We start from the raw sequence: 16,991 nt of genomic DNA, 5'->3' as shown, positions 1-16,991 counted from the left end.
CCTTAGCTTAGAGGCTGTTGGAACAGTGGAGATGTGAAACTTGGGCAAGAAGCAGGTGTTGGGTAATCTACAGCATATGGATGCCAGCTTTTTAAAACAAAAGGCAACAGTGGATTCTGAGCCTTGCAGGCTTTTTTTGTTGTTTTTTTAACAGAAACTTCCATGTGTAGTGAATACCTTGGGTCTGTGTTTTTTTCTGAAGATTATAACAGCTCTGTTAAATACAGGTGTTGGGTGCTTTGACTAGAGCTGAGGGAACTGGTGCCTCTAGTTGGCATGCACTGTTGGCTGTGGCTGTCCTGTTCCAGTCTGATGGGGGGGTAGATGCAGCAAGAGGCTGCCATCCGTTGCCTTGGAGCACAGGAGCCCCCGAAGCTGACCTGTGTAGCTCTGGAAGGAGTGTTGTAGACCCTGTAACGCCAATGCTGAGCTATCTGAAGGAGAAATAATTCATCTAAATCAGAAAACTGGTGTGACATGGTGGGTGACGAGGTTGTGGTGTAAGAGCATGGGTCAGTGCAGGGGGGTTGGGAGGGAAGTTTTTGCTGGCCTTCACAGCCTTCCACTGGGGGGGGTGGGGGTGGGGCGATGTGCGAGAGAGTGGGGGATTTTCATTGTGAGATTCAGTATTACAAGTTTTGAGAGATCAAGGCTTTTGGGGCATGGTGAGCTGCTTTGCCTAGTCACACTGTTTTTAGCAGAACTGAGAACTGGCTGAAGGGGAAGATCTTGTTTGCTGCTTACATCGGTGGTGACTTGAGCTGCAGGTTTTCCTGTTTCACAGTGGGTGGATGTCTGAACTCAATATGGCATTGGAGGTGGCCCTGATGTCAAATTAGCACTGGCAACTGTACAAACTGTTGGAAAGATGGGTGAAGCCACAAAGCATTTGGAAATGTTCTCATTATAGATGGGTGTTTATGGCTGTAGTGCAAAACTGAATTTTAGTGTAAACAGCAGGTTTATCTCTGGTTTCTCTAAAAGAAAAATCATTCTTTCAGTTTAAACGAGGCTTGTATTTCAAAAGAACTGACAATTTTCATGCTTGGGAAACGGGAAGATTAATTGCTAGTCTTGTGTGACATCTCTGAAAGATGTCTCTCTTCCTTGTGGTGCAGGCACATGCCTCTCTTTGTGTGGCAGTTGTGAGCACATTGTTACAGGCCTTTGCCTGGAAGGCTGAAATCCTCTGAAAAAATCCGTGCTGAATACAGTGTAGCAGTTACAGAACTGATGTTTGCCTCATACTGCCTTGGAAAAGGGCATGGGCTGAGTCTGCTCCATGTGGGTAGAAGTTAAGAGGCTAGAATCTGTGGAACTTTTTTTGAAGCAAAAGGGTAGAACTTGAGGGGTGGTGGCAAAAGCTTGAGAGGGAAGGGTTAAATATGTCCTGGTGGAGGCAAGGTTTCAGCCCTGGGCTTCCTGCTGGCTTGCACCAGAAGGCTGGGTATTAGCAATGCTGGTGAACAGTTCCACTTTCTGGGGATCTCCCAGTCACTTCTCAGGCTGTGCCTCCCTGGTAGCTGTTTACCTGTTGCAGTGAGGGGTGGGTGCCTGTACATTGGGCAAGCTCTCTGGGGGTAGCAGTTTGAGTCAGCATTGCCTTTATGAGCAGAATTCCTGCTAGCGGAGGGAATAATGAGAAGCCACGTTCTTTCCCAGGAGTGTCGCAGCTGTGGTGTTGAGAAATGCCGTGGGCCTGTAACTGCACGGGAGAGTTCTCTGCAGCACAGGCAGTACCCCCTTCCTGATCCTCTGAGCCTGATTCTTAGCGTGGTTGCTCTGTGCTGATGGTCTGCAGATGTGGCTTTGCAGATCTGGGTTGATGCCATCTCTAGGATGTGACCAGAAGGGTTCTGTGAAGTATGTGTTGTGTGGTGGTGGCACCTGCTATGAGCTGTGACGTGATGAAGTTTCAGTTTAGAGCAAACTTGATTGTAATTGCAGTCACCGAAGGGATAATTTTTTTATTTTGTTTTATTTCCTACCCCAAGACCTAGCGACTAGCAAAACAGACCCATTTCTTCCAGTAGGGAAACTAGGAAATAAATCCACCAAAAAACAGTTCTCCGTAAGATCAGTCAGCTGGTGACTTCATAGCAAAGCTATATGGTGGTAGATTTGGGGGTAAACATGGGAGTGTGCAAGGAGTGAAAGTGTTCTTGTCTGTGGAAGCCCACAGGTGGATCAGATTAAGTGTATTATGAAGTGGTACTCTTAATATTCAGACATAGGGGAGGCTTCTAGAAGCACTGAGGCCACTGCTAACTATGAAATGCCTAGCGCTGAGTTCAAACATTTCTCATTCCTTACCCTATTTTCATATACATATTGCTGTTTCCGTCTCAAATCTTAACTGAGGATTTATCAGCTAATGAAAATGAGTGTTCATTTTGTGAGTACTTAAGGGAAGGAAGAAGTCTGACTTGAAAGTTTAATGAGTCTTTGAATTTATTGCTGCTGCTATCTGATTAAAAATAACAAGTACATCTTCAAAAGGCAGCTTGGTGTTCAGATACAATCTGCTCTGAGCTTCAAAGAGATTCCTGGCACCTGGGGAGGAAGCGGTAAGTGTCGGTGATTTCCCTCGCTTCATACCATACAGTCTGTTTAAAAACCTCAGTGTGAATGCCGCCGTTTGGCAGGCGGAAGGTCTGGTGGCAGGTCCGTTAGCCTTGGCTTTACAAACCATCTCCCTCCAGGAGCCTGCCATCGGGAGCTTTGCTGCAGCTCAGCAGCCTTCCTCAGCCGCTTCTCTTCGTCCAGCACAACAGGCAGCTTTGCATCTGATGGTTTCGCTTGGGGCAGTGCCACAAGCAGATGAAGGGAGCTCAGTGGCTTCAGCCAGGGTTTGGAACCCTATTGCTGTTGTGCATGTAAGGAGTAAAATTGCCTGGTTTTATGTACGTCAATGAGAGCATAAAAATTGTCATTAGAGGCCAGGGCCTTACTCAGCTGGCTAAGTTAGACATGTATTATGTAAAAAGATGTTCTGTGCTCCTGGGAGTGTACAGCTTGAGCCTGTAGTGAGGTGATGACTAAAGATGATGTGATTTGAAAGGATTGCAGTAGGCACGGTAATCTGAGTGCTTTTGATTTTCCCTTGCTGTGGTAGCAGCTGCCCCAGTCAGTGTAACCATGATGCAGCGCTCTGAAAGAGGTCAGCTTTTAAGCAGGGCACAGTTTGCTCTGCGGGGTCACTTACCTGAGGCCTTGCTACAAGGCTGTCGTTCCTCACCACTAAGACCTTTTTCTTGGGTTGAGCCACTTGCTGTCCTAGCTTCCACCCAGGTCAAAAAGCTTGGTTGATTTGTTGCTGGCCAGGCATACTATAGAGTTAAAAGAGTTGATTTGTAACACTAATAAATAATGCTTGGTATGTTGGGTGTATTCCAGTTGTGCAACTTTTGAACCTTGATCTTTGAAAAGAAGAGGTATCACTGAAAAGTAGTTAACGTAGTGAGCTGTAATGAAGCCAGCCTTTTCATTTGAGGGCTGCTACAGGGTAGTAGTAAAGATGACAGCAAGTCTGGGCTCCCAGGGAAAGCAGTGAATGGAAATGGCAAGGAGAGATGGAACAAAAGTAGCTGACCCGCTAATTAGTCTTCAGAACTGCGGTAGCTATTTTCTTCTCAAAGTAATTACTCCCAAAGAGCCTTGGAGGGCTCTTGCTGAGGGTTGACTTCGTGGCATTCAGTAACACCACTGAACCGTGAAGACGTGAAACAGCAAACCCCGAAGTAAAGACAACAAAAAGCAGTTTGAAAACAATGCTCTGTAAAGCCTTACCTGTGAAATACTGTGAAATTTCAGCTGAAGTCATTAAAAGTTGCTGGATGCATTTGGATTACTTATATGCTTAACAGGCTGCTGGTGTTGTCTATGCTCTTCACTCTGAAGACTCTCATCTTGCAGCCATGGAGATGTGAAAGCCTGCCTCCAGAGCTGGAATCAGGGAGGAGTTATTCTGGGGCCGCTGACCAGCTTTCCTAGGACATCATGTTGCCTAGTGTGGACCAGCACCAGCGTATCTCCCCACCTTCCTTACAGCTGTTTCAGCGGACATCCATCAAGGACACAACCCCAGCGCTCAGGTGATGCTCCTTTTAATTCAGTAAAGTGTTGTAACTCCTTAATGTTTTTCAGAGGAAAAAGAAAAAAAAAACACCTTCAATTTTTTTGGATTAGGAACCCAAGAAACAGGGGTTCACCTACTTACTGTCAGTAAAACAGAGGGAACAGTTATTCCTGTTGTGATGAGTGTTGGGGAAATCTGATAAATCTTAAACCATCTTTTCAGACATCAGTGTTTCTGCTTGCACATGCTTCAGAGTTGGTGGTTACCAAATAGCTACAGCTTTTTGCTGAGGTTAAATCACTATGTCCTGGGTTTCAGTGAATGGGATGCCATTAGCTTCCACTGATGGCCGCGCAAATCTGTTGTGATGGGGCATGTCCAGGCTGAAGCTGGGAAGCCAGATCAGTAAGGCAGGGCTGGGATCAGCAAAGCCCTTGGCTGGGCGCAGGCATGCCTGTACAGGTGTGCAAGCTTCACAGGGGGCCCAGCCTAAGTGCCAAGGTGGGGAGGCCCCAGACTAATCATTTTCCAGCTCTTTCTCACACTGCTCCCTCTGCGTTGCTCAGCTCCAAGGTTACTCTGCTGCACTCTGTCTGAGTGGACCTTGAACGCAGGCGGCCACCCACCTGCGAGGGGGGAGGGCAAGTGTTTGCAGAGCCTCTTCCTGCTCCCAGGACCCTGGCGTTTTCTGAGGCTGGAGCTAGAGAATGCTGATTTTTCCACTACTAATTTTACTTCATCACCATGGTGTTGGATACGTTTTCTGCACAGGATTTTCTTCCTCAAGGGGGGAAGAGGTAATGCAAAGGAGAGCTCTGGTCTGGGTCTGGGGTCCTAGGCACTTGAGCCGTATGCTGCAAATAAGGGAAGTATCACTACCAGGATCTCCTGAATGGGAGGTTTGTGTGGGTGTTGCGTTATTCTCTGAATTTTTGCTTGTTACTGATTTCTTTTTTATTTATCTGTTATTAAAACCCAGCTAACAACACTGACATCAGTGGAGTTTAGCTTTTTCTCTGTGCAATTAAGGTAGACATCTGGCATCTTTAAAAGAAACATGAAGAAAGTATATTTCCCCAGGAGCATAACCCTGTATTGTGAGGGAATTGCTCATTAATTTATAATCACTCATGGACAAAGTTGTGGGTATAGAAATTGTAAACAAAGTAGTTCACATAGGAAAAGACTAAGTCAAGAAGTCAATAAAGAGGCTAAGCATTTTTCATGTGGTCTCCGAGGCTGGAAAACCTGGATTTAAAGGCTTCCATCTCCTGCTTCCATTGTTCTTTCTATTCTGCATCGTGAGCCAGAGGAGCTGGGAGCTGGTGGTCACAGCTGGATGTGCTGTGGGGCTCAGGGTGGTTATGGTTGGTGGGCAGGCACACTCCGGGGTGGGGGGTGGGGGTGTGTGCCAACACAAGAAGCAGGAACAGAGCTGCAATGACAGGAGAACAAGTGAGAGCAAGTCATGGGATTTTAATGTCTTTTAGGTTCCTGTTTGTCAACTGACATTTAATTCAGGAGTTTGTATTCTCCATGCCTTTTCCATGAACAGAAGGGCTAGATTTTAATTTTGTTTTATTCTGCTGAAAAGACTCCTGTGTAAGACCCAGAATGCAGAAGGGACAATTTTAAGGGAAAAGGCATTGACTACCAGTGGACTTCTAACAAAATCCAAAGAACCAGTTTAAATGAGAGAAACTCTCTCAGCCACGTCCTGTGAGGTCAGAATGATGGGGTAACTGCACCCACTCAGACTGCTGCCGGGAGCACACCACCTCCAGAAGAACAAAGCCCCTGCTTAGAGTAGTACAGAAAAAGGGAAGAGAAACCTCTGTGTAAGGAAAGCAGGCTGGTTTCTAGGCAGCGGAGGTCACCGATGACCACCACCTTCACCTTGCAGCCAAATGGAGGAGCCAAAGCTTTTAGCGAGTAGCATGACTTACTGAAGTCAGGAGTCTGGGAATGAAAAAAAAAACACACAAAAAAAGTAAAATGTAGGCAGACCTCACTAGCTGTGTGCTCCTCCTGCTGATTAAAAATCAAGGGGATGGGGGGCGATAAGTCCTCCAGGCCTGCTCCTGGTCATTCCCAATGACAGAAGACAGGAGCAATGCATTTTACTTTGGCAAAATGAAAGTCATGGGAAGCAAGAGGCAGGGCCACCCTCTCCTGGCTTGCGTGGAGCTGGGGGGATGCTTCTAGTTTTGTGTGGCCAGGGTTGGGTGTCCGAGAGGAATGTCTGCTGGTCCCCTGGGGAGGGCAGGAGCGCGGGGGCTGGGAGCGAGGGGCAGGGAAGGGGGGCTCAGCACCGCAGGGAGGGCTGACTGCACCCTCTTCCAGGGCAGTGAGTGAGAAGGTGGGAGGTGAAGGTGGTCATGGTACCAGGGTGGTGGGGGAGTGAGAGGCGACCCGTGAGGCCCTCCTGCCTGGTAACAGCAGCAGGGTGTCCTGTGCAAGGGGGTGGCTTTATCTGAGTCACGGAGGGGAACTCGCTGTGCCTGGTGGGAGAGCAGGACCTGTGTGTGGTGAGAGCCTTGTCTGGGGGTGCTCAGTGATGTGCACGGGGAGCTGGGGTGCATGGCACTGCCTGCTGCGGTTGCTGCGGTTTTGCACAGCCTTTTGTGATACTGTCATTGCCTTTGTTCCTTCCCCGCTCAGCTCTGCGGGGTGGGACTGGGAGAGGGAAAGAGCAGTATCACTAATACCAGAAAACCTGTTCTGCAGGAAACCCTGCGGATGCCTGCAGGATGGGGAAGGAGCGGCTGCAGTCGTGACCCAACCTGCCCTGCACGGCGCAGGCCTGGAGGGTGGTGGGGAGCGACAGGCACCGTCCTCTGTGCTTCCCCTTTCCCGCGACCCTGCGACCCTGCTCTCGGCATCCCTGGACCCGGATCCCCTGGGTCACAGAGGCCAGCTGCTCTTCGGGGCCTGGCTTGGCACCCTGCGAGGAGCTACTGGAGGGGAATGTCTCCCCCTGCACCACGCTGCCTTTCCTACCGCATGGGACTTGCTTTGGCGGCAAACACTCTGCCCCGGCCCGTGGCTGGGGCACTGGGGGGGTCTGTGACAGAGACGCCCGTCGCGGCCCGGGGGTTGGCATCACGGAGGGATGCGTGCCAAAGAACCCACCCCCAGCGCGGGGAACTTGCCATGGCTTGCTTTCACTCCCTGAATTCTGCTTCTTGACAGTAGCAGCGACCCAGTCCCCGTGACCCCCCCCAGGCTGCAGCACCGGCGAACCGGCCGGGGGTCTCGGCGGGGGCTGACCCCGGCCCCCCAGGCACGAACACGCGTCCCCGGGGCGCGGCCACAGGCATGGGGACACGGTGACCCGCACCCGAGCGCCCAGCCCCGGGCTCTGCGTGCCAGCCGGGTGCTGGGCCGGGCACGGGCTCAGGCGGGGACCCCGCGCCGCCCGGCCCCGCCGCGCTCACCCCGCGCCGCCGCCAGGGGGGGCCCGTGCGCCGGCGGCACCGCCCGCCCCTCGGCCCGGCACCGCCCCGGGCCCGGCCCGGCCCGAAGCGCCCCTGCAGCGGCGACAAGCGAAAAAGGAAAGACAGGAAAAAATCTTCTAAAAGGAAAAAAAATATTAAAGGAAAATAGAGGCGAAAAGAAGTAAACAAGAAAAGGAAAAGAAAAGAAAAATAAGGGGGAAAAAGGAAAAGAAAAACAAAAGAAAAAAAAGGAGAAAAGTAAAAAAAGGAAAAGGGAAAAAAGGAAAAAATAAAAACAAGAAGAAAACAAAGAAAACCCACAAAAATTCCTCCCCCTCCCTCCAGTTTTCACCCTCCTGAATTTTCTGGCTGCGGATCTGCCAGGGTTGGTCTCCCCTCTCCCAGCACCCACTGTGCTCACGTCTCCTTTCACACGCTGTAGGGGAATAAGTGCCAAATTCTCTGTGCTGGATGGAAAGGGGGTTCCCAGCCCTGGGCCTCACACCCACCCCAGCTGGCAGCCCCTGGAAAGCGGGGTCACACCTGCCACAGGGCCCCGAGAGAGGTGGTGAGCCTTGGGACAGGGAGGTGGCAGAGCGGCTGCCTTGCCACCCTCTGCCCTAGGGTGACCCGGGCATCGTGGCAGAGGAGATGCCTCTGTGGGACCCGGTGGGGAGCTGTGTGATGGGGCAGGGGGTGATGCAGGTGAGGGTGCTAGAAATAATCCTCACCCAAAACTACTGTCAAGAAAGTGTTCGAGACAGAGAGGGAGAGCTACAGCTGCCTTCCCATCACACAGAGTCTATAAACCAGGAGGTATTTTCTTCCAGAAGGTAGATAATGCATCCATGTCACACTCAGGGAGAACTTGCTTTCTGATACCTTCCAGCCTGTGTTATGCAGGGTGCTCTTAAACCCCTGCTCCATGTAATCTCAGTTCATGTGCTCCAAGGGCAAAATGATTCCTTTTACATTGCAGAATATATTCAGGTCACACAAGCCTGCTTAGCCTTGGCAGCACTTTTGCTTCCAGGAACAACCACCACATCTCTGCACCCAGCAGAACAAACGCTGCACAGGGTCAGGAGCTGCATCCTCTGTGCAGCTCCTGACTGTCTCCACGTAACACGTCTTGTGAATGAGCCACCTCACTGGCTGCGCTTGCCCAAATGCCACGGGCAAGGGGGTCCTGCACGCACAGCCAGGTGCTACTTCGCCAGCACTGGTGCGTGCCCTGTCCTGCTGAGGATCCCAGAGGCAAAACCCTCCTCCTCCAGCACAGGATGTGGCAGTGGTTCCAGGAGGAAAGGCAGTCCCCTCTCAAGCAGCAGTGACTCACCATGCAGTACGTCCCATTGTCCCCCCCTCCATCGGCATACGTGGTACCCGGGATACTCTAATTAATTAACACCTCCAAAGAGCTGTGCTAGCACGAGGGGTACCCACAGCTGCAGGGAGCTGCAGAGAAAATAAAAGTAATGGCCTGGCAATGTCATCCCCCTCCTGCCCATTAGTCCAATAGGATGAATCTGAGTATATACCTGTCTTCCTACTCTCCTGTGATGCTATTTTTTTGTGATCATGCCACACACAGCAAAACTTGAATGAAAAGCACAATGGCAAGAGCATCAGCCATGCAACAGGAGAGAGCTCCCTACACAGTCCCACCCGAAGCTGCTCCTGGACAGCTGAGCTGAACATCTTGGTTTTGCTTGGGCAGTGAGAGGTGGCACGGAGGTGGTGGAATGGGCTGATGAAGGCTGAGTCATCTGCCAGTGCAATGTGCTGGGGGCTCCAGCTGCTCTGCCAGAGCCCAGAGGATGGCAGACACCAGTCCAAAAACTTGCCGCTGGCATCTGCTGCATCCGTGCAGCTCTGCCAGGCACGGGCAGGCACAGCATCCCACAGGGAGAGATGAATCCTCCAGCGTGGATTCACGTCTCTCTGCAGGATGCTGTGCCTGCCCCTGCCCGGTGGAGAGGCTGACCAAGCTGCCACCCAAAACACAGCTGCAAATGAGCAGTGGGTGCAGATCAAGGTGGCTGACAGCTCTATGTATCGCCTTAGCATCTCTGGTTAATTCACCTGACTTACCAGCATCCCAGAGCCAAGTAACTCCACTTGCCCAAGGCTATGGTTATCTCCAGGAGACATGGGTGGGCATCTCCCTCATGCCTAGGAACTGAAGGGGTGCTCCTCAATGTGGTGGTATCACAGTGCAAGTAGCTGCTGAGCATCAGACAAGCATCGCTACAGACAGTGAGCAGGGAAAAGATCATCATGGAGAAAAGGGGGGGAAAATTACCATTTTTCATTATAATAGAGACCCCAGAAGGCTGGGAGTTTCTTTGATAGATTCCCTGCCACCACCCCCACCCCCACCACCCCCATGTTTCTAACTTCTTCAAATACAAGCATAGCCTGCATCTTCTGGGAGGGCTTTTAGGTGACTGCCAGACAAGTGAACTTAGGTTTTTGCAGGTGTCAGAGAAGCAAAAATCTGATTGTCTGAGTCAGATTCAGGCAATTTTAACGTATTTGAGCTCCTCTTGCTTGATACTTGTGAGATCTCATGCCTGGGTAAAGGCTGCTTGGCCCCAAGCCTCTCCAGGAGGTGGGACCAGTTGGATGCCGAAATCAAAAAGCCAGGTGAGTCATTGTCCTGGACCTGGGTGATGGGTGCTGTTTGTGGGGACAGTGTGAAAGCAATGACACTCACATCACCTACAGAAAGACAGAGTGGCTCCAGGGGGGTCTCTGCAGCCCCCTCCTCTGTGCTCCAGGGCTCCCCATAGCACTCCCACCCCAGGAGGGGCCAACCAGACCCCACAAATCTCAAGAGGGTTCCCACATTTCTAAGAAATGGATTTTTTTCCCCAAAGGGGGAGTGTGATGAGAGCTGTGTCTCTGCATCCCTATGTTCTTGTTTGGTTCTGAAACATTAAACCCAGGTCAGGGCATTAAACCATCTCTTTTTCAGGCTTTGCCAGGCAGGTATTTTCTCCATGCTGGACAGCTGATGGAGACGGCAGGTTTTCCCCTCCCCACTCTCCCCCCACCTCCCCAGTCTTTGATCCCAGCAGCTCTGGAAACTGAGCTTTGAAAATACAGTGATTTCACAGACGTGTTGATTAGGAAATTAAATTCCAAGAAGCAAGTGACAACCCAGCTGCACTGCCTGGCTCTGTGAGCCTGGAGCTCCCCACCAGGAAATGTATTCTCCTGTGTTTTTGACATATCCAGGGTGTTGTATTATTAATAAAAAATGCAGACAGAACTTCTTAAGAGAAAATTACTTCCAAAGAAACTGCTCGGTTTGTGGGTATTTTTCAGTTTTTCCTGTGAATTGTTAGGCTTCCTTGAAGACAGCTCAGTCCCTTCTGTCTTTTGCAGAGCAAAAATGAAGCATACGTTTACCCCGGAGCACAGAGAGTCTCCTGGGCACACAGACAGACCCCAGGGATTTGTCTCCCATAGCAGGCTGTTAATCAAGGTTTCCAGTTTCATAGGGAAATGGATTTAATGGAGGATGGAGGGAGGACTGTGGACCTTCATAGTTAATTCTACAGAAAAATAACCCCAGCCTTGTAGTTCTGTGAGAACTGGGCTGTGTCTAGTCCATCCAGCTGGGATAAGGAGAGGACTAGCTGATGTGGCTAGCTCCAGAGCAGCCGTGATGCCACACAGTGATTGCAAATAAGATGTTCTTATTCTAACACCCCAAAATCCAGCACTGAAAAACAATCTTTTTCCCCTTCCCAGCCGTATCAACTTTATGCTTTTCTGAGTGCTCCTGACACCAATCTGCACATACCAGCCCAGGGTGGGAGGGTGTTTGGGGGCAGATTCATCTCATTCTTGGTACTGGGAAAGCAGGGATGGCCCTCAGCAGCAGATAAGCTTGGGCAGCCTTGTACTTCAAGCCCAGGACAAGTGGGATGCCGAATGCACCCTGCTTGGCTCGTCACCACTGCAGCGGCCGGGACCTGCCAGGGCTTACCAGGGCTGTGCTCCGGTCCACAGCAGGAAGGAAAAAATATGGAGGTAGGGTCCCATTTCCTTGGAGACATAGTATGTCGGCATCAACCTGAAGACAGCTGCAGGGCAGCTCAGGCTCCTCTCACTTCACCTGTGGGTGCATTGCTCCCTCAGGAATCGGACCCCAGCAGCATGGCCCCAGCAGAGCTCCTCACAACCTGGCCACCTCAGAGCCATGGCACCCAGCAGAGCCCCGAGCTGCTTTGCAGGCACCCACCTCTGCAAGGAAGCAAACCCAGAAGTGTTTGGGTGATGGATGTGGACAGGGTGGGCTCAGCAGCTTAGTGGAGAGGCTGGGGATAGGGCAGGATCTCCAGCACTGGCCACCAAGGGCAATGGCAGGGGCTGAGGCGATTTGGTTTCAGAGGAGGTTCAAGAAGTTCCTTGAGGCTTGCAGAACAGCTGCAGGAGGGGGAAGAACCAGAAGAGGCTATGCCTGTGTGAAGCAGCCATGTGTGGGGCTAGGTGATGGTTCAGACACACTGGAGGGTCACAGCTGCAGCAGTGGGTGGGACTTTGGGGTCACCACTCTTTGCTTTGTCTCCAATTTAAAGTTTAATGGAAGGTTTTAAAAAAAGGCTTAAAAGGAGGGTGAGGAGATGTTCGCAGGAACCTTTCTGCAAGGTAGAAATACCTGTATAGAAGGAGGGAGGATGGTTATTTGCTGGGAAACACAGCAAGTATCCAGCAAAGAAGCGACCAGTCTCTGGTTGGCACCACAGGTTTGAAATGGAAAGGCTGTAAAAGGCCTTCCAGGAAAAGGCAGATCCTTTTTTCCTGGATGCAATAAGGAAGAAAGAGAAGAAAAACTCAGGGAAGTGATGCAAAGAAAACCTGTCAAAGCAATAAGCCAGGAAAAGAAGCTTTGCAGAAGTGCTTTGAATGGGCGCACATGCAGTGACAGGGGATGTATCAAAGCCAGAGAGGTTAAAGCATACAAGATGAGAGATCATGCTGGCCTAGACGTGAAGGCCCTTATCCTACTTTCCTCTAGCTTGATATTCAGAAATATGCAAGCAGATGGGGTCTGACTTCCAAACACTGAACAGAGGTGGACACCAACAGCCTTTGTCCCTGTAGCCTTTCTTCCCCACCAGCACAGAAAGGGTAAAACTACCTCTTTCTCAATAGGTTGCCTCCCTTCCCTTGGTGCTGCTTAAAAATCACTCCAGAAATTAAAAGCGGATCAGCCTTTACATCTGTAGCTCATTCTGCACAAGATGCCCCATTGGGAAGGGAGTTTTCCTGGTGAACTGCAGAGAACCTGTCTGTGCTCGCCAGCACCCACGCTGCAGCACCGCCGTCCCTCCTGCTGCTCCCATGCATGGAGGCATCCCTGAAATGCCGGAGCCTCATCCTCCCTGCAGCATGGGGGATGCAGGCAGAAGTCTGGCAGGTGGTGGGGCTGCAGCGTGGGCACAGGGTGGGAGAAGGACGAGCAGTCCGAACCCTTACTGCATTCCTCTGTGGTATAAGGCCACTCTGGTCCCCCCAGCTGGCTGCTCTCACCCATCCCATCCCCATCCTATCCCCATCCCCTCAAAGAGCAGCTTGCTGGTGACATCTTTGACACCTCCAGCTCTCTTTCTGCATATCACAGCTTTTTATCTCTGGCAGCTAATAGCAGAGCGCTGGGGGAAGGGACCATATGCCAAAGCAGCTTGTCTAAGGCACCTTCTTACTAATTACATTACATGCCCCCCTAGCAAGAGAAAGGTTTTGACACACAGTTAGATTAGTGACCAGAATATCTCCCCTCTCTCCAAGCTGTAGGTGATGCTTTTGCCTCTGTGCTGGTGGCAGGAGGCAGCTCTGCGATGGGACGGGACAGAGCCACCTTTGTTTGCAGTGATACCACAAAAAGCACAGGCTGGTGGCAGCCAGGAGCATGTGCTTCTGCCAAAAGTCCAGTTACAGGAGTATACGGGGTAAGCAGCTGCTATGCAGTGCGACAGCGCTGGAACAAAGACAGCAACTGAATTAATCTGCAGAAAGAGCCACCTTCCTTTATTCTGCTGCCTGCAGGGTGTTTGCTGCAAGTAACAACTGAATCATGACAGCCTGGGATAATCAGAGGGTATGAACCTCAGGCTCAGTTCAGCTGCAGGGAATCTCGCTCCCCTTCTTCCAAGGGACACTGTAGCTCGGAGGAGCTCTGGTGCTGTCCTAATTAACAATGTATCCTGTTAATGGCTGATCCTACCCAAGGAATGTAGGTGTCAGTCATGATTCAGACAGCAGCAGCAAGGTGATGGGTTTGCCCATCGGAGGGGAGAAGGTGTCCTGGCATCCAGATCCTCTTCCAGAGGACAAGAGGAACCCAAGACGGGGCAAGAAGCTGAGGGCCAGGTGATGCTGTCACCGTTTCCAGGTCCCTTTGCTCCTATCAGGAGCTAAATTGCATCGTATTGCAGCCATGATTTCAAACGGAGCTTCTATTCGGGGCCTGTGTGTGGGGTTGTGGCAGTGGCAGGAGATTGTTCCCATGGGAGCTTGGGAGGCCCTGCAGAGCAGTGATGAACACTGTCGTGGGGCTACCTGTGGGGCTGGCCCATGAGCATTCAAACCCTCTCCTTGCCTGTTGCTGGCCAGCATGACAGCCAGCCTAGTTAGCTGTGAAGGATGAGCTGGTGGTCCTGTCCATCTCACTGCACAGGAAAACACTACTTGTGCATCTTTTTCTAAATCACATGGGAGTGCTAAATATGCAGGTCTGCTTCTCCAGCGCCCTGTGTGGCAGTGCTTGCTCCAGCGCATGGCTGCTGGAAGGTGCTGCTGGAAGGAGCGGACAAGCAGCCTGCACAGGGGAGACAGGCTCCCCTGGTTTGCTTTCCAGCTGGGGGAATCCCGACCTGCTTCTGCTCTCTGACTCCTGGATAACCTTTTCATAACTACTCCTGCTTCTTACGTTGGGGTCTCCTGAAATCTCTGTCAACAGCAAATGCTTTCACCTTTGCATGCCTGGAGCTCTCTGGGGACTGGGACCAGGGCAGTTATTACAGAGAGTTTTCCAGGGACTGTCAGCTTCCCTGCCCCTCCTGCCGCTACCCAATTCTCTGGCCAGCTAGGAGGCACGGGCATGCACATGTTTCAGTATGTGCCTCATTTTTAATGCATTTATTTTTAGCTTGTTTTTGTGGCCTACAGAGGATTCCACAGGAAATCCTGCAGCCATGGGATCACGAAAAGCTCAGGTTCCCGATTGTGTTACATACGTTAACAGAGATGTGATCTATACAGGGTTTTTTAAAAAGCAGCTATAAATACTTCCTCCAGCTGCACCAATATCCCCTCATCCCTCTTCCCTCCACGGCACCTGTTGACACTCATGTACCCAGTTAAGATTAGCTGCTTCGCAGGGAAGGGAAGCCTCAGCTCCGGAGCCATCCCTCCTGCCGTGTCGCCACAGCACCTGGCTGTCCCGTTCCCGGAGGCCGCCTGGGCTGTCACCATTTGCACAGCCCTGAGAGGCTGGCTCCGCCGCCAGGTTTACTCAACCCAGCAGCTGTGCAGGGGAAGAGAGCCAGGACCCAGCCCCACGTGAGGTGGTGGCACCTTGCCACCTGAGCCCCATGGCCAGGGCAGCGCCAGCCTCCTGGCCTGGCAGTGCCACCGCTGTCAGTTCTCAGCCCCGCTTCTTTCCTCAGCGTCAGCCGGCCCAGGCAGCAGGGGTGCTTGGGGCTAGCGTGCACATGCATGTGTTGTTATGCAGCCGTGGGGTGCCCTGCCAAGTGCGACATTTCCCTCCAGCTGTGGAAGCAGCTGGCTCTTTTGCAGGACCTTCTGGGCTGGCCGGAATGTGAAACACCCACAGGGTTGGCCTGTGTTTGTAAACTACAGAGATATGCATGTATGCATCTCAGGTTCATGGCATCCAAGCATGGAGGAGGCGTTTGGGTTCCTTTGGGTAGAAGAAGAGGGACTCCTCACCTGTAAGAGGTAGCTCATGGTCTCCTCACCGGCTCTGAGCATCGCAGGAGGAAGGTTCAGCACAGGGTGCCCCAGCCTGAGCTAGTGCATGCCTGGAGGAAGCTCCTGCCGGTAACCTGTCACGTCTGTTACATGTTTCATGCAGCCTCCAAGCTCAGCCCCAAAACCCTCTTCCATGTAGAGAAAATCCCAATGAAGTGAGAAGGAGCTGTGCCAGGGGCCAGTCCCTGCTTCCTTGCAAAGGTGTCAGCCTCGTGCTGGCACCCATGGTGGACACTGCTCAGCAAAGTCCATCTCAGAGCTGTGCCCCTGGTGTTCCCAGCCCCACATGTTGCCATTCCTGGCTGCTGCTGAGTCAGTCCCTGGCCACGCTGGCTGCCTTCACAGCAGCCGTGCTCTGCTGCTCTGCAGAAAGCCTCAGGTGTCTGGAGGAGCCCATAATACAGCAGTTGCAGACAGTGTTCCCCCCTGGAATATAGTCAAGAATTTCTTAAAGGTTTGTTGACGCAAAAATTATCCGATTTGTAAGAAGAGATTCCCTCATTTGCCACTTTCTCCCCTACACAAGAAGCGCCATGTCCTGCTTGCTTGTCCCTCTCCCACCCCCCTGGGGGACCGGTTCCCCTCTGCCAACACAACTCAACCTCAGCAGGGGCAGGACTTGGACCTGGGCTTCCCGCTCCTGGAAATGGTTAAATTCCTGCTGATGGAGGAGCGTGATCAGCCCAGCAAGAGCTGTTCAAACATCTTGCATCTCCTTAGCCTACCTGCTCTGGATCAGGCTGCTGATGGGAGCTGGTGAGTGTGGGCTGGAGCTTGGCTTGGGGTCCTGGTGGCCCAGTGAGTGCCAGAAGCCTTTACACTCCTCTGGCCCTGGCTTTGCCTAGAGAACCTCCCCTGGAGCCAAAAGAGCTGCCTGATGAAAGTTTAGATGACCTGAAACACGAAACATCTTGGCTTTCACAAATGATTATTTGCTGGTGAAAGGTCACCTGCCAACTGCATCGCAAGACTCAGGGCCTGATGCAGGAACTGGAAGATGCATTCAGTTCAACATTAAAGCAATTGGAAATTTACCCCATTGCTTGGAAACTCTCCTGATTCTCACCTATGCCCTCTTAAACTATACCTCTGAGCGTGCCACACTCCCAGGCTGGCATCTGTGTTCGTGTCACATCCCTCTTCGCCAGTGTGCAGGATTGATTGTGAGCCAAGCCAAGCCCTTCTCCCCCGGCAGACCCTGCTGAGATCCTGACATGGGTCCTGTACAAGCAGCTTCAGATGTGTGTTGTCAGCTGCGAGTCAGGTGTGCAACCCTGCTCTTCCCATACCCCAGTAGCCCTGGCAGCTCGCGTAGGTGAGGTAGAAATCCTTGGAGATGCTCATGGTACCAGCAGAGAGAAGAGTACAGAGGGAAAAGTGGGATTACACAGGCTCAGCTGATGGAGAGGAAGGCAAAGCCCTGGGTCAGAAGCAGAGGACAGTGGGCTTGGAGGTAAATTCAGCCT

The sequence above is a fragment of the Falco cherrug genome, chromosome 7 (genome assembly GCF_023634085.1).
Source record: "Falco cherrug isolate bFalChe1 chromosome 7, bFalChe1.pri, whole genome shotgun sequence".
Taxonomy (NCBI): domain Eukaryota; kingdom Metazoa; phylum Chordata; class Aves; order Falconiformes; family Falconidae; genus Falco; species Falco cherrug.
This window is presented reverse-complemented; position numbering follows the sequence as displayed.